At 35.2% G+C, this 21,796-nt stretch overlaps 1 non-coding gene across 1 annotated transcript; it reads right to left on the bottom strand.

Annotated features, from left to right (window-relative positions):
• Positions 1 to 4,485: 4,485 nt before the first annotated feature.
• LOC137964353 (small nucleolar RNA R71) lies at positions 4,486 to 4,592 on the bottom strand. The gene has a single exon (XR_011115550.1). It is a non-coding gene; the product is annotated as a small nucleolar RNA R71 (small nucleolar RNA).
• Between the last annotated feature and the right edge of the window lie 17,204 nt (positions 4,593 to 21,796).

Genomic DNA, 21,796 nt, shown 5'->3' with positions numbered 1-21,796 from the left:
TATCTCTCTCAACATTAGAGCATTGTGCATTTCAATTTTAGATGTATACTTTTTTCTTAAATAAAACTTGAGTTTTTACTTTCCCATCATCTCGCATACAAAAAAAAGAGATAAAAGGCAAATTGATCACAACAAAATCAAAATTTTAGAGTTTATGTATGGAAAGAATTTACAGCAATAAACAAATGTAAGTAAAGAAAATTTATTCACACACCACAAATGAACACCAAAGTTTTGTTATCCAAGTTTGGGTAATTGCACTAGTTCAGCCCTAATCGCGCGGAATTTTATAAGAAAGAAATTTTTCTACATTTGTTTTAAATAATGGATATGCATGCTAGAAATATGTTAAAGATGCAAATGACTTATGGATCCAAGCCTTTTAAAGTGAATAACATTAAATTCTCAAGTGAACGTGCAATGGGATAATTACTGAAGTCAAACAAGCCATTATTTTACCCATTAATAAAAAGCTGACCTAATGATCACAAATGATTGTAGAGTGATTTATCATGAGTAACCGGCTATATTTTTTATAGGAATGACTTATGGATTGGCCATCAACACTCAGTTTAAAATCCCCCACCTCCCCCTTTTCCCGACGACTACAGAACCTGATATATAAAAACTAAAAAGAGTTTACAATCCCTAAAAATTACAGGCACTTTTTGAAATTATCTCACTCTATATTTGTGCATTGTGCATTTCCATTTTAAATGTATACATATTTCTTAAATCAAAACTTGAGTATTCACTTTCCTTTCATCTCTCTCTAAATTTGTGCATTGTGCATTTCAATTTTAGATGTTTACTTTTTTCTTAAATAAAAACTTGAGTTTTTACTTACCCTACATCTCGCAAACAAAACAAAAGAGATAAAGGCAAATTGTATCACAACAAAATGAAAATTTTAAACAATTTAAAGCAATAAAAAAATGTAAGTAAAGAAATTTTATTCACTCACCACAAATGAACACAAAACTTTTGTTATCCAAGTTTAGGAAATTCCACTAGTTCAACCCTAATACCTCAGAATTTTATAAAAAAAATATTTTTCTACACATGTTTTAAAAAATGGATATGCAAGTTTGAAACATGTTAAAGATGTAAATGACCTATGGATCAAAACCATTTAAAGAGAATAACATTAAATTCTCAAGTGAACGTGCGGTGGGATATTTACATGAGTAAAAGAAGCCATTGTTTTACCCATTTAAAAAAAGCTGAGCTAACGATCATAGATGATGTAAAGTGATTTATCATGCGTAATGGGCTATATATTTTTAATGAATGACTTATGGATTAGGAGTCAACACTCAGTTAAAAATCCCCCGCCTCCCCCTTTTCCCTACGATTGCAAAACCTGATATATAAAAACTAAAAAGAGTTTACAATCCCTAAAAATTACAGACATATTTTGAAATTATCTGTCATTACATTTGTGCATTGTGCATTTCCATTTGAGATGTATACTTTTTTCTTAATAAATACTTGAGTTTTCACTTTCCCTTCATCTCGTAAACAAAAAAAAGATATAAAAGGCAAATAGATCACAACAAAATGAAAATTTTAGAGTTTATGTATGGAAAGAATTTGAAGCAATAAATAAATGTAAGAAAGAAAATTTATTCACACACCCCAAATGTACACAAATTTTTTTTTATCGAATTTATGGAAATTTTGCTAGTTCAACCCTTTTAGCTAGGAATTTTATAAGAAAGAGATTTTTCTTCTCAAGTTTTAAAAAATGGATATGCATGCTTTAAATATGTTAAAGATGCAAATGACCTTTGGATCCAAACCATTTAAAGAGAATAACATTAAATTCTCAAGTGAACGTGGGGTGGATATTTACCCGAGTCAATCTAGCCATTATTTTGCCCATTTTCAAAAAGCTGACCTAAGGATTATAGATGATTTTAAAGTGATTTATCGTGCATAACAGGCTATAATTTTTTAAGGAATGACTTATGGATTGGGAGTCAACACTAAGTTAAAAATCCTTTGCCTCCCCTTTTCCCGACGATTGCAAAACCTGATATAAAAACTTAAAACAGTTTACATTCCCTAAAAATTACAGACACTTTTTGGAATTATCTCTCTCTACATTTGTGAATTGTGCATTTACATTTTAGATGTATACTTTTTTCTTAAATCAAAACTTGATTTTTTTCTTTCCCTTCATCTAGCAAACAAAAAAAAGAGTTAAAAGGCAAATAGATCACAACAAAATGAAAATTTTAGATATTATGTATGGAAAGAATTTAAAGAAATAATCAAATGTAAGTGATAGATGCCATATTCTGACATGAGAACTAGGTTAATTATAATAGAATAACCTTTATAATTGTGTTATAGGTGGTTATTTATCGGTTTTCAAATGAAACGTGTATTTATTGAATTTGGCATTAATCACTGTCTATATTGCATATTTTTCTCTCCTGAATTATATTTCATTGTTTTTAAGGTTTATTTCTTCCTGAAATACTTTTTCAATTATGGAATTTCAGGAGGATTTTGGTGGAGAAGGAGATATTTTCCAAAAGGCCCTTAGTGAAATGGAGGTGATTTTTAGGGCAAATCGTTTTTAAAACAAAGAAAAATTGGTATTAAAGGAAAGAGGAGAGTCGAAGGTGTGTGTGTGTGTGTGTGTGTGTGTGTGTGTGGGGGGGGGGGGGGGGGAGCGTGAAGAGATAATAGATAGATCGAATAAAACAGAGGACCTTGGACCGGAAATAGGGGAAGACCCGAGAGGAATTTCCCACCGTCGTTCGCCGGGCCACTGTCTTTCGCCGCGCCACCGTCGTCCACTGCCGTCCACTGCCGTCCAGCAACTGAGAAAAAACCCAAGGAGAGCTCGAGAGAGTCTCCATCGAGGTGAGTTCGACAGTTTCTGCTCGCCAGGCCGAGAAGTGATCCGAGAGGGCTTCTCCAGTGCCAATTCCACTTTCCGACCATCCTCCGGCGTCTATTACATATTTTTGACTATTCCCGGAGCTATTCCGACTCCAACCTAGACTCGAGAGAGCCGGTTAGAGAATGTCAGCTCTGTTTCGTTCTTCGCCGGATGTTACCTCCGTCCGTCGGCTTCTAACCTTCGTCGCCAGCGTCGTCTCTACCTCCGGCCACTCACTCTTGCTACCCGAACCCATCAATTTCGGGAAATTGCAGCACTCGTGAGAACGAGTTGCTGCCCGAGCGAGAGGAAGGAGAAGGGGAGTAATTCATCATTTTTGAATTTCATTTTTTATATAGTTTGGACTTAGGTAATTGAATGTTTATTGAATCTGATTTTATAATTAATGTTTATTGAATATTTGTTTTCCGGATATTTGATTAAATTGGCTAGTTAGGGTAGGAATATAATTTAGGTTGGATTTTGGTATTTTATTCCAAAATCTGTCTTTCACTCTATGCGCCCGAGAGGGTCTAGACGCAAGGATTGAGAATTCAGATCCGTGGTTACGTGGCGCTAGAAAGAGGCACGAATCACCGTAAATTCCAGAATTGATGTTTCCTGTTGTGCAAGTAGTTAACCAGATGATTGCTTGATAATTTAGGATATAATTAGTGTTTAGTTCATATTAATTCATCATATTTGGTTACGCTAGTTGACTGAAGAATACACAAAATTCAGTCCTCCCTGTGGATATGACCCTCGCTTCCCGCTAAATTACATGAACGATTCGTACGCTTGCGAGGTATTATAGCTGATGTAACTAAATTCCATATCAAGTTTTTGGCGTCGTTACCAGGGAGGCACGTATTAAGTGTATTTCTTTGTTCTCCATGGTTTTAGGTTAGATTTATTTCTATTTTATTTTATTTTATTTTAATTTTTTATTTTTTATTTTTTTCTTTCATAATTTTAGCTTGGTGATTTTTTATGGAATTATTTTTTTTCTTCTAGTTAGTTCATATTTTTAGTAGTGATTTTGTTAGTTTAATTTGATAGTTCATTTTGTTTCTTTTTGTGTTTTTATGCACGGGCGCCGCTCCCTTGGTGGACCATTAGCTCCCTTTGTTGAAGAGGTAGAACATATTTGTAGGAAAACACCCAAAGTCGAGTTAGGAGCTACCATGGCCAATCAAGGCGAACCATTACAGTTACCTGCAGTAGGTGACCGTAGAGCCCTGAGGGATTATTCTATCCCATCCCACTTCACATCACCTTCTTACATTATATTGCCACCCACTACTGCCGCCAGTTACGAGTTGAAACCGGGTGTGATCCAACTCCTCCCTACATTCTATGGGTTGGAGAAGGAGGACCCATATTACCACATCAAGGAATTCTTAGATATTTGTGCAACTTTCAAATTCCAGAATTTCTCAGATGACTCTATCCGGTTAAGACTTTTTCCATTTTGACTTAAGGATATGGCCAAGTCTTGGCTTAATTCCTTGGAGGTGGGCAGCATTACTTCATGGGACACATTAGTCACAAAAGTTTTGTCCAAGTACTTTCCCATTCAGAGAACTACAGCCCTCAGGAGAGAAATCTCCAACTTTATGCAACAGGAGGGTGAACACTTTTATGAGGCTTGGGAGAAATGGAAGGATCTGATCCGTAGGTGTCCGCATCATGGGTTTGAGAAATGGCATTTAGTGCAATACTTTTTATCAAGGTCTTACACCCCAGGTTAGATCCATGGTAGATGCAAGGAGTGGTGGGATTTGATGGGTAAGAGTGCTAGTGAGGCGTGGTACTTCTTTGAAACGTTGAGTGATCAATCTCAGCAATGGGGTTCGCCATTTAATGCTGATAGGAGATCCCACGAAGCCAAAAGAGGGGGGTCTCTACGAGGTTAGTGAACACCTATGCTCATGGCCAAGATTGAAGGGTTGACTAGAAAAATTGATGCCCTTATGGTGTCCAAGAGTTCAGCTGCTCTTAACCCATCTACTGTTTGTGCCATATGCTCTGGTTCATCTCATCCCACACAAATGTGTCCATCTAGTTCATCCTACCCAGAGCTCATTGAGGACTTCAATGCAGTCCAGAATTTTCATAGACCAAACCGGAACGATCCTTTTTCAGAAACATATCATTCGGGTTGGGCTAGGCACCCAAATTTCTCATGGTCCAAGGGCCCACAGGTTGGGGGTCCTCCAGGGTTTACTCAACCCCAAGCTCTACGCCCACACTTCACTCAACAGCCATTGATTCCATAAAAACCTTCACTTGAGGATACACTTCAATTATTCATGCAGAATACACAGTCCTCAATTGCTAAACTTGAAATGCAATTGAGTCAGTTGGCCAGCCACATGAGTGAACAAGCACAAAATAGACTCCCGAGTCAAACCATTCCTAACCCCAAAAGCACACATGAGAGTGGGTTGAGTTCCAAACCCCACCATGAGCAAGCCAAAGCCATAACCACCCTTAGAAGTGGTCGTGAGTTGAACAATGGGGTAGGGACCACTAAGTCTAAGGAGTCAAAGGATGACAATGGGGACACAACATTGGGTGAAGAACCTCCAAGTTCTCCACCAACAGCCAAGCAGATCCCTAACCAAGTCCCACTAGCTCCCTATCCGCAGAGGTTATCGGGCCCACCTAGGCAAGGAGATAGCATGCATGAAATGTTGGAACTGTTTAGTAAGGTTCACATTAACATTCCACTTCTTGATGCTATTAGGCAAGTCCCTACCTATGCCCGATTTTTGAAAGACCTTTGTACACAGAAGAGAAAACAACATGTTAACAAAAAGGTCTTTCTTACTGAGAATGTAAGCTCAATTCTGAAGCACAACACTCCTCCTAAAGTTAAAGATCCTGGATGTCCCACAATTTCATGTGTAATTGGTGAACATACCATCCAGAGAGCTCTTCTCGACTTAGGGGCAAGTGTGAATTTGCTTCCTTTCTTTGTATACCAGCAATTAGGTTTGGGGGAATAGAAGCCTACTCCCATCACACTTCAACTAGATGACTGTTCTGTCAAGATACCACAAGGAATAGTTGAAGATGTTTTGATAAAAGTGGACAAATTTCTGTTCCCAGTTGATTTCTTTGTTCTTGATACAGAACCAATAGTCAATGTGACCAACCAAATTCCTGTCATCCTAGGACGTCCCTTCTTAGCTACATCTAATGCTATCATTCATTGTAAAAGTGGTGAGTTGGAGTTGTCTTTTGGAAATTTTAAGGTCTCATTGAATGTATTTAATGCCTGGCACCACCCACTTGAGTCTGATGATCTGAGTCTTGCATTTAAGATAGAAACTGTTATGCTTGATGACGAATCCACTCTTGAATCTTTTGAGTCTTGCATAACATCTTTAGACATGGACTATTTTGATGAGGAAACATATTTCCGAGAGGTTGATTCTTTACTCAATTCTGTACCTCTGTTGGAGGAAGCTTATGAGATTATCACAACTAATCATCCACAGGATCTTCCTCTTGACTTGGACAAACCTCTTGAAACTTCCAAGCTAGAACTTAAGCCACTTCCTCCCACGTTGAAGTATGCGTTCTTGGGGCCCATGAACTCATGACCAGTCATTATTTCCTCTGATTTGAGTACTGAGCAGGAGGAACAATTGACTGAAGTTTTACAAGCACACAGAGAGGCATTGGGGTGGACTCTTGATGCCTTAAAAGGGATTAGCCCCTCCATATGCATGCATCGTATTCATTTGGAGGAGGGGACTAAAGCCTCACGTGAGATGCAACGTAGGTTAAATCCCCATATGCTGGAGGTTGTGAGAGAAGAAGTCATCAGGTTGCTTGTGACAGGAATCATTTACCCTATTTTCGATAGCACCTGGTGAGTCCAATTCAAGTTGTCCCTAAGAAAGGGGGGATAACGATAATGAAAAATGAGAGTGGTGAATTGATTCCCACAAGAACTACCACCAAGTGGCATGTCTGCATTGACTATAGAAAACTTAATTCCGCCACTAGGAAGGATCACTTCCCACTACCTTTCATTGATCAGTTACTAGAGCGATTGGCCGACCACAATTTTTATTGCTTCTTAGATGGATACTCCGGCTACAATCAAATTCCCATTGCTCCAGAAGACCAGGAAAAGACCACATTCACGTGTCCGTTTGGCACCTATGCTTACAGACGCATGCCGTTTGGTTTATGCAATGCGCCCGCCACTTTCCAACGGTGCATGATGAGTATCTTTTCTGACATGATTGGTGACTTTTTAGAGGTCTTTATGGATGACTTTTCTGTTTTTGGCTCTAGTTTTTATACATGTTTGCACAATCTTTCACTCGTATTGTCCCGTTGCATTAAGTCCAATTTAGTCTTGAATTGGGAGAAATGCCACTTCATGGTAAAAGAAGGAATTGTTTTAGGACATGTAGTGTCTGAGCGGGGTGTAGAAGTGGACAAAGCCAAGGTTGACCTAATTGTCAATCTGCCACAACCTACTTCTGTGAAGCGGGTGCGTTCTTTCCTTGGCCATGCTGGGTTCTATAGGCGTTTCATTAAAGACTTTAGCAAAATTTCTCGTCCTTTTGACGAATTTGCTTGCTCAAGATGTTGCTTTTGCCTTTGATGATGCCTGTATTTATGCTTTTGAGACACTGAAGAAATGTTTTTCCACTGCACCCATTGTCCAACCCCCTATTTGGTCTTTGCCTTTGGAGTTGATGTGTGATGCCTTTGGCTATGCATTGGGGGCTGTTTTGGGGCAAAAGACGGATAAAATGCCCTGTGTCATTCAGTATGCTAGCCGCACTCTTCACGATGCTCAATTGAATTACACTACCACTGAGAAGGAGTTGCTAGCTGTTGTGTTTGCCTTGAACAAATTTAGATCATATCTGTTAGGGTCAAAGGTTATAGCGTTCACTGATCATTCTGCTTTGAAGTACTTATTATCCATCAAGGACACTAAACCTCGCTTGATTAGATGGATCTTGCAATTGCAAGAATTTGACCTTGAGATTCGAGATAAGAAGGGTTGTGAGAATGTTGTTGCTGATCATCTATCTAGGATCTGTGTTGCACCTCAGGAAGGATTCCTTCCTTTAAATGATTCCTTCCCTGATGAACAACTTCTCCAAGTATCCCAGTTGCCTTGATTTGCTGACATAGTCAACTATCTTGTAACTCATAAGATTCCTGATTATTGGAGTAAACAAGATCGGTTGAAATTCTTTTCCCAAATCAAACATTTTTTTTGGGATGACCCTTATTTGTTCAAGGTGTGTTCTAACCAAGTCATTAGGCGTTGTGTACATGAGTAAGACTTTGCCAACATTCTTGAATTTTGTCATTCCCACGCATGTGGTAGACATTTTGGTGCTAGAAAGACCATGGCTAAAGTCTTGCAATGTGGTTTCTATTGGCCTTCATTATTTAGAGATGCCCATGAGTTTTGTCAGGTGTGTGATAAATGCCAATGAACTGGTTGTTTTTTTAGGAAGAACATGATGCCTCTTAACCCCATTCTTATTGTTGAATTATTTGATGTGTGGGGTATTGATTTCATGGGTCCTTTTCTTGTCTCTTTTGGCTATCAATACATCCTTGTTGCTGTTGAATATGTCTCTAAATGGATTGAAGCTATATCATGTAAGACAAACGATCACAAAGTGGTGGTAAAGTTTTTAAAAGAAAATATCTTTAATCGGTTTGGTACCCCTAGAGCGATCATCAGTGATGGGGGATCTCATTTTTGTAACAGATCATTTGAGACCTTATTGAAGAAATATTCCATCACTCATCGGATGTGCACTCCGTACCACCCGCAAACTTGTGGTCAAGTGGAAATCTCTAATAGGGAGATCAAACGGATTTTGGGGAAGTCGGTTCGCTTTGATAGGAAAGATTGGTCCACTCGATTGGACAATGCTTTATGGGCCTATCGAACCGCTTATAAGACTCCTATTGGGAAGTCTCCATTTCGCCTAGTGTTCAGCAAAGCATGTCATCTACCTGTTGAGCTTGAGCATATGGGCCATTAAGGCTTTGAATTTTGATTTAACTCAAGCGGGTGAGGAGAGAAAGTTGCAATTGAATGAGTTGGAGGAGATACGTCATGATGCTTATGAGAATGCCAAACTGTATAAGGAGCGAACAAAGCTTTTACATGATAAATCTATTTTTCGCAAGTCTTTTACTATTGGGCAGAATGTTTTACTTTATAACTCACGGTTGCATTTGTTTCCAGGGAAGATAAGATCCAGGTGGTCCGGTCCATTTGAAGTTACACAGGTGTTTCCTCATGGCGCTATTGAGATCCGCAATCACGGAGACGGGTCGGTCTTCAAAGTTAACGGTCAGAGGCTCAAACTGTATCTTGAGAATGTCCCCACACCGGAGGAGGTGATGGTGATTTTCTTGGAGGAACCCGTCATTTCATCTTGAATGCGTCAGAGTCTTGCTTACGACTATAAACTTAGCACATTGTGGGCAATCCCCACGTTTCTATCCCTTTGTAAATTACAATTTTATTTTTATTTTATTTTTTTGGTTTATTCATTCTTATTTTCCGGATGAGAGCATAAATGGTTCCGGTAGTTGATGACCAGACTTTTGGTCCCTAGTTTGAGAGGTCTGTACTCAAACAACCGTTCTGGGATTGACCAGTTTGATCTTGAAGTATTGAATGAAAACCTTATGGTGAGTAACTTATGGACTTGTGTTCAGCGCATGATTCCTACTGCCTTCAGTGGCTAGTCACACAGAGATTTCTTCAAAGTGTTATGTGGGATAGCGGTTTCATCTACAGATGATTACCTACGGGTATGACTGATACGAGTAAACCTTCTTCGAGGGAGACTATGTATCATTCCTGAGGGTCTTTATTGACTTTTCGGTATTATTGTTGATGACCAAACACGTATGGTCCCACCTATGGATTTAGGAGCCCTGAGGGAGCTTAACCCTCACCCTGCTGGAGTATAACTAGCTAAGTTGTTATTCCTTTTTTTAGTCGTTCTGGTGTTTTAACTTTTCCCCATTGAGGACAATGTCAAGTTTAGGTTTGGGGGGAGGAAACGACTCTTTTATGTCTTAGCAATAATTTCTTTTGATTTCTGTTCGTGGTTTTCAAATTACTCCTCTTAGTATGTGGTTACCATTAGTAGAGTTAAAATAAGTTGCTCAAATGTGTTTCAAAATTTTTCGTAAAAACTATGTAGAATATGCCTATTAGAAATTTGATATCATTTGTTGTGATCCATGAGAATTCAGTGGGATAACTTACTATTGCATTAGACTTGGAACTTAGTTGCAAAAGAGAACATGTAAATCTAGTGTTGATCTATGATAGTTTGAATAGTCTTGTATGCTTGTTTGAACTCATTCCTTTTTATACCTCAGTGAAATTCCTTGTTGTAATGTATGAATGCAAATGGAAATGAATGCTCTTGCTTGCAAAAGACAAATAACTTCAGAAACAGCCTGGGCAAACCCAGGGACATGCATCGGAACAGTCGGTTACTTAAAAATAAGTGCATGTGCAGTGAAGACGAATACAAAATGGTGGTAATACCAAAAGTATTCAGTGAAACAAAAATTACGCTCGTAATAGCAAAAGTACGCTGGTAATAGCGTAAAATGGTTTTAAATCTGGAAGCAATGAGTTTCCTTAACTTTGATGATAAATTGTAATTTGAAAGAAGTTGCAAGTCAAGATTGAAATTGGTATATTTCTTTTGTGAGATTGTCAGACAATAGGCTTACTCTAGTATTTTCTCTTAATTGTGATGTGACAAAGATTTTATTGTTATTTGTTGCCTCTTTGTTCTATTGAAATAATTGCTTATGGGTCACAATGAGTGTATTTGGATTGATAATATGCTATATTTTACACAGGTTTTCAAATTGCGCAGGATCTCATATGATTTTCAGATATTTTACAATACTAAGTGTTAGTCATATGCTAAGGAGGAGTAAATTTTCTTCAATTTTCTTTTTATATTATTGATTTAGATGAATTTTGTGGGTAAATTCCATGCAAACCCTCACGAGACATAACTCGTCCACTACCGCAAAGTAGGGATTTAACGGCTTGTTGCATGCGCTAAATGCAATCGTGCTCTCTACGAAAGTGACATTTTGTTTTCCTAGGCTTAATTTTGGTCTGATTGTTGTTTTGCTAGGGCTAGCAAAGATTTAGGTTCGAGGGTGTGATAGATGTCATATTCTGACATGAGAACTAGGTTAATTATAATAGAATAACCTTTATAATTGTGTTATAGGTGGTTATTTATCGGTTTTCAAATGAAACATGTATTTATTGAATTTGGCATTAATCACTATCTATATTGCATATTTTTCTCTCCTGAATTATATTTCATTGTTTTTAAGGTTTATTTCTTCCTGAAATACTTTTTATGGATTCAATTATGGAATTTCATGAGGATTTTGGTGGAGAAGGAGATATTTACCAAAATGCCCTTACTGAAATGGAGGTGATTTTTAGGGCAAATCGTTTTTAAAACAAAGAAAAATTGGTATTAAAGGAAAGAGGAGAGTCGAAGGCGTGGGGGGGGGGGGGGGGGGGGGGGGGGGGGGGGGGGGGGGGGGGGGGGTGGAGGGAGCGTGAAGAGAAAACAAACAGATCGACCAAAACAGAGGACCGGAAACAAAGGAAGACGTGAGAGGAGTTTCCCATCGTCGTTCGCCGGGCCACTGTCTTTTGCCGCTCCACCGTCGTCCACCGCCGTGCACCGCCGTCCACCGCCATCCAGCAACTGAGAACAAACCCGAGGAGAGCTCGAGAGATTCTCTGTCGAGGTGAGTTCGACAGTTTCTGCTCGCCAGGACGAGAAGTGATCCAAGAGGGCTTCTCCGGTGTCAATTCCGCTTTCTGACCATCCTCCGGCGACTATTACATATTTCTGACTATGCCCGAAGCTATTCCGACTCCGACCGAGACTCGAGAGAGCCGGTTAGAGAACATCAGCTCTGTCTCGTTCTTCGCCGGACGTTACCTCCGTCCGTCGGCTTCTAACCTTCGTCGCCGGCGTCGTCTCTACCTCCAGCCACTCACTGTTGCTACCCGAAGCCATCAATTTCGGGAAATTGCAGCACTCGTGAGAACGAGTTGCTGCCCGAGCGAGAGGAAGGAGAAGGGGAGTAATTCATCATTTTTGAATTTCATTTTTTATATAGTTTGAACTTAGGTCATTGAATGTTTATTGAATTGATTTGATAATTAATGTTTATTGAATATTTGTTTTCCGGATATTTGATTAAATTGGCTAGTTATGGTAGGAATATAATTTAGGTTGGATTTTGGTATTTAAATCAGATTTCTGTCTTTCACTCTATGCGCCCTAGAGGGTCTAGAATCAAGGATTGAGAATTTGGATCCATGGTTACATGGCGCTCGAGAGAGGCACGAAACACCGTAAAATTTAGAATTGACGTTTCCTGTTGTGCAAGTAGTTAACCAAATGATTGCTTGATAATTTAGGATATAATTAGTGTTTAGTTCATATTAATTTATCATATTTGGTTAGGCTAGTTGACTTAAGAATACACAAATTTCAGTCCTCGCTGTGGATATGACCCTCGCTTCCCGCTAAATTACATGAATGATTCGTACGCTTGCGAGGTATTAAAGCCGATGTAACTAAATTCCACATCAGTAAGTAAAGAAAATTTATTTACACACCACAAATGAACAAAAATGTTTTGTTATCCAAGTTTGGGTAATTCCACTAGTTCAACCCTAATAGTTCGGAATTTTATAAGAAAGAGATTTTCTACATATGTTTTAAAAAATGGATATGCATGCTTGAAACATGTTAAAGATGTAAAAGACTTATGGTTCCAAACCTTTTAAAGAGAATAACATTAAATTCTCAAGTGAACGTGCGGTGGGATATTTACCCGACTCAAACAAGCCATTATTTTCCCCATTTACAAAAAGCTGACCTAATGATCATAGATGATTGAAAAGTAATTTATCATACATAACCGGCTAAATTTTGAAAGGAATGACTTATAGATTGGGAGTCAACACTCACTCAAAAAATCACCGACGAGTGCAAAACCTGATATATAAAAACTAAAAAGAGTTTACATTCCCTAACAATTATAGAAACTTTTTGGAATTATCTCTCTCTACATTTGTGCATTGTGCATTGTGCATTTCCATTTTCGATGTATAATTTTTTCTTCAATCAAAACTTGAGTTTTTACTTACCCTACATCTCGCAAACAAAAAAAAAAGATAAAAGTCAAAATAGTTCACAACAAAATGAAAATTTTAGAGTTTATGTATGGAAAGAATTTACGGCTATAAACTAATGTAAGTAAAGAAAATTTATTCACAGACCACAAATGAACACAGAAGTTTTGTTATCCAAGTTTGGGTAATTCCAATAGTTCAACCCTAATAGTTCGGAATTTTATAAGAAAGAGATTTTTGTACATATGTTTTAAAAAATGGATGTGCATACTTGAAACATGTTAAAGATGAAAATTACCAATGGATCCAAACCTTTTAAAGAGAATAACATTAAATTCTCAAGTGAACGTGCGGTGTGATATTTACCCTACTCAAACAAGCCATTATTTTGCCCATTTTCCAAAAGCTTACCTAAGGATCATAGATGATTGTAATGTGATTTATCATGCGTAATGGGCTATATTTTTTTAAGGAATGACTGATGGATTGGGAGTCAACACTAAGTTAAAAATCCCCCACCTCCCCTTTTCCCGATGATTGCAGAACCTGATTTATATAAACTAAAAAGAGTTTACAATTCCTAAAAATTACTGACACATTTAGGAATTATCTCTTCGTACATTTGTGCATTGTGCATTTCCATTTTAGATTTATACTTTTATCTTAAATCAAAACTTTAGTTTTCACTTTCCCTTCATCTCGCAAACTATAAAAAGAGATAAAATGCAAATAGATCACAACGAAAAGAAAATTTCAGAGTTTATGTATGAAAAGAATTTAAAGCAATAAAGAAATGTAAGTATAGAAAATTTATTGACACACCACAAATGAAGACAAAAGTTTTGTTATCCAAGTTTGGGTAATTCCACTAGTTCAACCCAAATAGCACGGAATTTTATAAGAAAGAGATTTTTCTACATATGTTTTAAAAAATGGATATGCATGCTTGAAACTTGTTAAAGATCCAAATGACCTATGGATCCAAACCCTTTAAAGAGAATAACATTAAATTCTCAAGTGAACGTGCGGAGGGATATTTACGTGAGTCAAACAAGCCATTATTTAACCCATTTCCTAAAAGCTGACCTAACGATCACAGATGATTGTAATGTGATTTATCATGCATAACGGGCTATATTTTTTTAAGGAATGACTTATGGATTGGGAGTCAACACTCAGTTAAAAATCCCCCACCTCCCTATTTTCCCGACAATAATAGAACCTGATATATAAAAACTAAAAAGAGTTTACAATCCCTAAAAATTACAAAAACTTTTTGGAATTATCTCTCTCTATATTTTTGCATTGTGCATCTCCATTTTAGATGTATATTTTTTTCTTAAATCAAAACTTGAGTTTTCACTTTCCCTTCATCTCGTAAAAAAAAAAAAAGAGATAAAAGGCAAAAGATCACAACAAAATGAAAATTGGAGAGTTTACGTATGGAAAGAATTTAAAGCAATAAACAAATGTAAGTAAAGAAAATTTATTCACATACCAAAAATGAACACAAAACTTTTGTTATCCAAGTTTAGGAAATTCCACTAGTTCGACCCGAATAGCCTGGAATTTTATAAGAAAGAGATTTTTCTACACATGTTTTAAAAAAAGGATATGCATGCTTGAAACATGTTAAAGATGCAAATGACCTATGCATCCAAACCTGTTAAAGAGTATAACATTAAATTATCAAGTGAACCTGCTGTGGGAGATTTACCTGAGACAAACAAGCCATTATTTTACCCATTTACAAAAAGCTGGCCTAAGATCATAGATGATTGTAAAGTGAGTTATCATGCGTAACGGGCTATATTTTTTTAAGGAATGACTTCTGGATTGGGAGTCAACACTCACTTAAAAATCCCCCGCCTCCCCCTTTTCCTGACGATTGTAGAACCGGATATATAAAAACTAAAGAGAGTTTACAATCCCTAAAAATTATAGACACTTTGGGAATTATCTCTCTCTACATTTGTGCATTGTGCATTTCCATTTTAGATGGATATTTTTTTCTTAATTCAAAACTTGATTTTTAACTTTTCCTTCATCTAGAAAAAAAAAAAAAAAAAAGAGATAAAAGGCAAATAGATCACAACAAAATCAAAATTTCAGAGTTTATGTATGGAAATAATTTATAGCAATAAAAAAATGTAACTAAAGAAAATTTATAGCAATAACAAAAGTTTTGTTATCCAAGTTTGGCTAATTCCACTTGTTCAACCCTAAAAACTTGGACTTTTATAAGAAAGACATTTTTCTAAAAATATTTAAAAAAATGGATATGCATGCTTGATACAAGTTAAAGTTGCAAATGACCTATGGATCCAAACCTTTTAAAGAGAATAACATTAAATTCTCAAGTGAACGTGCGGTGGGATATTTTCTCGAGTCAAACAAGCCATTATTTTGCCCACTTACAAAAAGCTAATCTAATGATCATAGATAATTGTAAAGTGATTTATCAAGCGTAACGGGATATATTTTTTTAAGGACAGTTCAAAATCCCCCGCCTGCCCCTTTTCCCAATGATTGCAGAACCTGTTATATAAAAACTAAAAAGAGTTTACAATCCCTAAAAATTACACACACATTTTGAAATTATCTGTCATTACATTTGTGCATTGTGCAATTCCATTTTAGATGTATACATTTTTCTTAAATCAGAACTTGAGTTTTCACTTTCCCTTTATCTTGTCAAAAAAAAAAGGAGAAAAAAGGCAAATAGAGCAACACAAAATGAAAATTTTAGAGTTTATATATGGAAAGAATTTAAAGCAATAAACAAAGGTAAGTAAAGAAAATTTATTCACACATCACAAATGAACACAAAAGTTTTGTTATCCAAGTTTGGGAAATTCCACTATTTCAACCCTAATAGCTTGGAATTTTTTAAGAATGACATTTTTCTACACATGTTTTAAAAAATGGACATGCATGCTTGAAACATGTTAAAGATGCAAATGACTTACGGATCCAAACCTCATAAAAAGAATAACATTAAATTCTCAAGTGAACGTGCGGTAGGATACTTACCCGAGTCAAATAGGCCATTATTTTGCCCATTTGCAAAAAACTGGCCTAACGATTATAGATGATTGTAAAGTGATCTATCATGCATAACAGGCTTTATTTTTGTAAGGAATGAGTTATGGATTGGGAGTCAACACTCTGCTAAAAATCCCTTGCCTCCCCCTTTTCCCAACGATTGCTGAACCTGAAATATAAAAACTAAAAAGAGTTTACAATACCTAAAATTACATGCACTATTTGGAATTATCTCTCTCTACATTTGTGCATTGTGCATATCCATTTTAGATGTATACTTTTTTGTTAAATCAAAACTTGAGTTTTGACTTTCCCTTCATCACGTAACCAAAAAAAAGAGATAAAAGGCAAATAGATCACAAGAAAATGTAAATTTTAGAGTTTATGTAAGAAAAGAATTTAAAGCAATAAACAAATGTAAGTAAAGAAAATTTATTCACACACCAAAATTGAACCCAAAAGTTTTGTTAAGCAAGTTTGGGTAATTCCACTAGTTCAACCCTAATAGCTCAGAATTTTATAAGAAAGAGATTTTTCTACACATGTTTTAAAAAACTGGATATGCATGCTTGAAACATGTTAAAGATTCAAATGTCCTAGGGATCCAAACCTTTTAAAGAGAATAACATTAAATTCTCAAGTGAACGTGCGGTGGAATATTTACCCGAGTCAAACATGCCATTATTTTTTCCATTTACAAAAAGCTGACCTAACAATTATAGATGATTGTAAAGTGATTTATCAAGCGTAATGGGCTATATTTTTGTAAGGAATTACTTATGGATTGGGATTCAACATTCAGTGAAAAATCCCCCGCCACTCCCTTTTCCCGATGATTGCAGAACCTGATATATAAAAACAAAAAAGAGTTTACAATATTTAAAAATTAAAAAAAAATTTTGAATTACCTCACTCGACATTTTTGCATTGTGCATTTCCTTTTTAGATGTATACTTTTTTCTTAAATAAAAACATGAGTTTTCACTTTCCCTTCATCTCGTAAACAAAAAAAAAAAGAGACAAAAGGCAAAAAGATTAGAAGAAAATGAAAATTTTAGAGTTTATGTATGGAGAGAATTTAATGCAATAAAGAAATATATGTAAAGAAAATTTATTCACCCACGACAAATGAACACAAAAGTTTTGCTATTCAAGTTTTGGAAATTCCACTAGTTCAACTCTAATAGCTCGGAAGTTTAAAAGAAAAAGTTTTTCTACACATGTTTTAAAAAATGGATATGCATGCTTGAAACATATTAAAGATGCAAATGACGAATGGATCCAAACCATTTAAAGAGAAGAACATTAAATTCTCAAGTGAACATGCGGTGGGATATTTATCCATGTCAAAAGAGCCATTATTTTGCCCATTTACAAAAACCTGACATAAGGATCATAGATGATTGTAAAGTGATTTATCATGCGTAACTGGGTATATTTTTGTAATGAATGACTTATGGTTTGGGAGTCAACACTCTATTAAAAATCCCCCGCCTCCCCATTTTTCCGATGATTGCAGAACTTGATATATAAAAACTTAAAAGAGTTTACTATCCCTAAAAATTACAGAAACATTTTGGAATTATTTCTCCGTACTTTGTGCATTTCCATTTCAGATGTAAACTTTTTTCTTAAATCCCAACTTCAGTTTTCACTTTCCCTTCATCTCGTAAATAAATAAAAAAAGAGTTAAAAGGAAAATAAGATCACAAAAAAATGAAACTTTTAGATTTTTTGTATGGAAAGAATTTAAAGCAATAAACAAATGTAAGAAAAGAAAATTTATTCACACACCACAAATGAACACAAAATTTTTGTTATCCAAGTTTGGGTAATTCCACTAGTTCAACCAAAATAGCTCGGAATTTTGTAAGAAAGAGATTTTTCTACACATGTTTTAAAAAATGGTATGCATGCTTCAGACATGTTAAAGATGCAAATTACCTATGGATCCAAACCTTTGAAAGACAATAACATTAAATTCTCAAGTGAACGTGCAATGTGATATTTACCTGAGTCAAACAAGCCATTATTTTGCCCATTTACAAAAAGCTCACCTAACGATCATAGATGATTGTAAAGTGATTTATCATGCGTAACGGGCTATATTTTTGTAAGGAATGACTTATGGATTGGGAGTCAACACTCGATTAAATTTCTCCCGCCTCCACTTTTTCCCAATGATTGCTGAACCTGATATATAAAAACTAAAAAGAGTTTAGAATCCCTAAAATTAAAGACACTTTTTGGAATTATCTCCCTCTACATTTGTGCATTGTGCATTTCCGTTTTAGATGTATACTTTATTGTTAAATCAAAACTTGAGTTTTCACTTTCCCTTCATCTCGTAAACAAAAAACAGAGATAAAAGGCTAATAGATCACAACAAAATGAAAATTTTGGAGTTTATGTTTGGAAAGAATTTAAAACAGTAAACAAATGTAAGTAAAAAAAAAATATTAACACACCAAAAATGAACACAAAATTTTTGTTATCCAAGTTTGGGTAATTCCCCTAGTTCAACCCTAATAGCTCGGAATTTTATAAGAAAGAGAATTTTTTGCATATGTTTTAAAAAATCGATATGCATGCTTGGAACATGTTGAGGATGCAAATGACCTATGGATTCAAACCATTTAAAGAGAAGAGCATTAAATTCTCAAGTGAACGTGCGGTGAGATATTTATTCGTGTCAAAAAAGCCATTATTTTGCCCATTTACAAAAAGCTGACATAAGGATCATAGATGATTGTAAAGTGAATTATCATGCGTTACTGGGTATATTTTTGTAATGAATAACTTAGGGTTTGGGAGTCAACACTCTATTAAAAATCCCCAACTTCCCCATTTTCCCGACAATTGCAGAACCTGATATATAAAAACTAAAAAGAGTTTACTATCCCTACAAATTACAGAAAATTTTTGGAATTATCTCTCTGTACATTTGTGCATTTTACAATGTGCATTTCCATTTTAGATATATGCTTTTTTCTTAAATCCAAACTTCAGTTTTCACTTTCCCTTCATCTAATTAAAAAAAAGAAAAAGAAAAAAGGAAAATAGATGATTGTAAAGTAATTTGTCATGCGTAATGGGCTATATTTCTTTAAGGAATGACTTATGGATTGGGAGGCAACACTCAGTTAAAAATCCCCCGCCTCCCCCTTTTCCCGAAGATTGCAGAACCAGATATATAAAAACAAAAAAGAGTTTACAATGCAAAAAAATTACAACAGGTTTTTGGAATTATCTCTCTCTATATTTGTGCATTGTGAATTTCCATTTAAGATGTATACATTTATCTTAAATCAAAACTTGAGTTTTTACTTTTCCTTCAACTCGTAAATAAAAAATAGAGATAAAAAGCAAAAAGATCACAACAAACTGAAAATTTTAGAGGTTATGTATGGGAAAAATTTAAAGCAATAAACAAATGTAAGTAAAGAAAATTTATTCACACACCACAAATGAACACAAGATTTTTGTTATCCAAGTTTGGGAAATTCCCCAAGTTCACCCCTAATAGCTCGGAATTTTATAAGAAAGAGATTTTTTGACACATGTTTTTTAAAATGAATATGCATGCTTGAAACATGTTAAAGATGCAAATGACCTATGGATCTAAACATTTTAATGAGAATAACATTAAATTCTTAAGTGAACGTGTTGTGACTTAGTTACCCGGGTCAAACAAGCCATGATTTTGCCCATTTACAAAAAGCAGACCTAACTATCATAGATGATTGTAAAGTAATTTATCTTGCGTAAAGGGCTATATTTTTTTAAGGAATGACTTATGGATAGGGAGTCAACACTCAGTTAAAAATCCCCCGCCTCCCCCTTTTATCGACAATTGCTGATCCTGATATATAAAAACTAAAAAGAGTTTACAATCCCAAAAAATTACAGTCCCTTTTTGGAATTATCTCTCACTACATTTGTGCTTTGTGCATTTCCATTTTAGATGTATACTTTTTCCTTAAATCAAAACTTGAGTTTTTACTTTCCCTTCATCTCGTAAACAAACAAAAAAAAAGATATAAGGCAAATAGATCACAACAAAATGAAAATTTTAGAGTTTATGTATGGAAATAATTTAAGGCAATAAACAAATGTTAGTAAAAAAAAATTATTCACACACCACAAATGAACAAGAAAATGATTTGTTATCCAACTTTGGGTAATTCCACTAGTTCAACCCTAATAGCTCGGAATTTTTTAGAAAGAGATTTTTAATCATGTGTTTTAAAAAATGGATATGCATGCTTGAAACATGTTAAAGATGCAAATGACCTATGGATCCAAACCTTTTAAAGAGAATAACATTAAAATCTCAAGTGAACGTGCGGTGGGATATTTACCCATGTCAAACAAACCGTAATTTTGCCCATTTACAAAAAGCTGACCTACTGATTATAGATGATTGTAAAGTGATTTGTCATGTGTAACGGGCTATATTTTTTTAAGGAATGACTTATGGATTGGGAGTTAACACTCAGTTAAAAATCCCTCGCCTCCCCTTTTTCCCGACGATAGCAGAATCTGATATATAATAAATAAAATGAGTTTACAATGCCTAAAAGTTACAGAAACTTTTTGGAATTATCTCTCATTACAATTGTGCATTGTGCATTTCCATTTTAGATGTATAGCTTTTTCTAAAATAAAAACTTGAGTTTTCACTTTCCCTTGATCTCTTAATTAAACAAAAGAGATAAAAGGCAAATAGAGCACAAGAAAATGAAAATTATAGAGTTTATGTATGAAAGGAATTTACAGCAATAACCAAATGAAAGTAAAGAAAATTTATACACACACCACAAATGAACACAAAAGTTTTTTTATCCAAGTTTGGAAAATTCTACTATTTCAAGGCTAATAGCTCGTAATTTTATAAGAAAGAGATTTTTCTACATATGTTTTAAAAAATGGATATGCATGCTTGAAACACTTTAAAGATAAAAATGACCTATGGATCCAAACCTTTTAAAGAGAATAACATTAAATTCTCAAGTGAACATGCAGAGGGATATTTACCCTAGTCCAACAAGCCACTATTTTTCTCATTTACAACAATCAGGCCTAAATATCTTATATGATTGTAATGTGATTTATCATGCATTACGGGCTATATTTTTGTAAGGAACGACTTATGGATTGGGAGTCAACACTAAGTTAAAAATCCCCAACCTCCCTCTTTTACCGACGTTTTCTGAACTTGATATATAAAAACTAAAAAGAGTTTACAATCCCTTAAAATTACTGACCCTTTTTGGAATTATCTCTCTCTACATTTGTGCATTGTGCATTTCCATTTTAGATGTATAATTTTTTCATAAATCAAACTTTGTGTTTCACTTTCCCTTCATCTCATAAACAAAAAAAAAGAGATAAAAGGCAAATAGATCAAAAGAAAATGAAAATTTTAAAGTTTATGTATGGAAATAATTTAAAGCAATAAAAAAATGAAAGTAAAGTAAATATATTCACACACCACAAAAGAACAAAAAAGTTTTTTATCCAATAGCTCGGAATTTTACTATTTCAAACCCAATAGCTCGGAATTTTATAAGAAAGAGATCTTTCTACACATGTTTCAAAAAATGGATATGCATGCTTGAAACATGTTA

The sequence above is a fragment of the Aristolochia californica genome, unplaced genomic scaffold, assembly GCF_029961685.1.
Source record: "Aristolochia californica isolate CCGP_79_NKW_82.1479 unplaced genomic scaffold, dmAriCali1.0.hap1 SCAF_4, whole genome shotgun sequence".
Lineage (NCBI taxonomy): Eukaryota > Viridiplantae > Streptophyta > Magnoliopsida > Piperales > Aristolochiaceae > Aristolochia > Aristolochia californica.
Note: the sequence above shows the minus strand (reverse complement) of the source record. Positions and strands in the feature narration are given on the sequence as shown.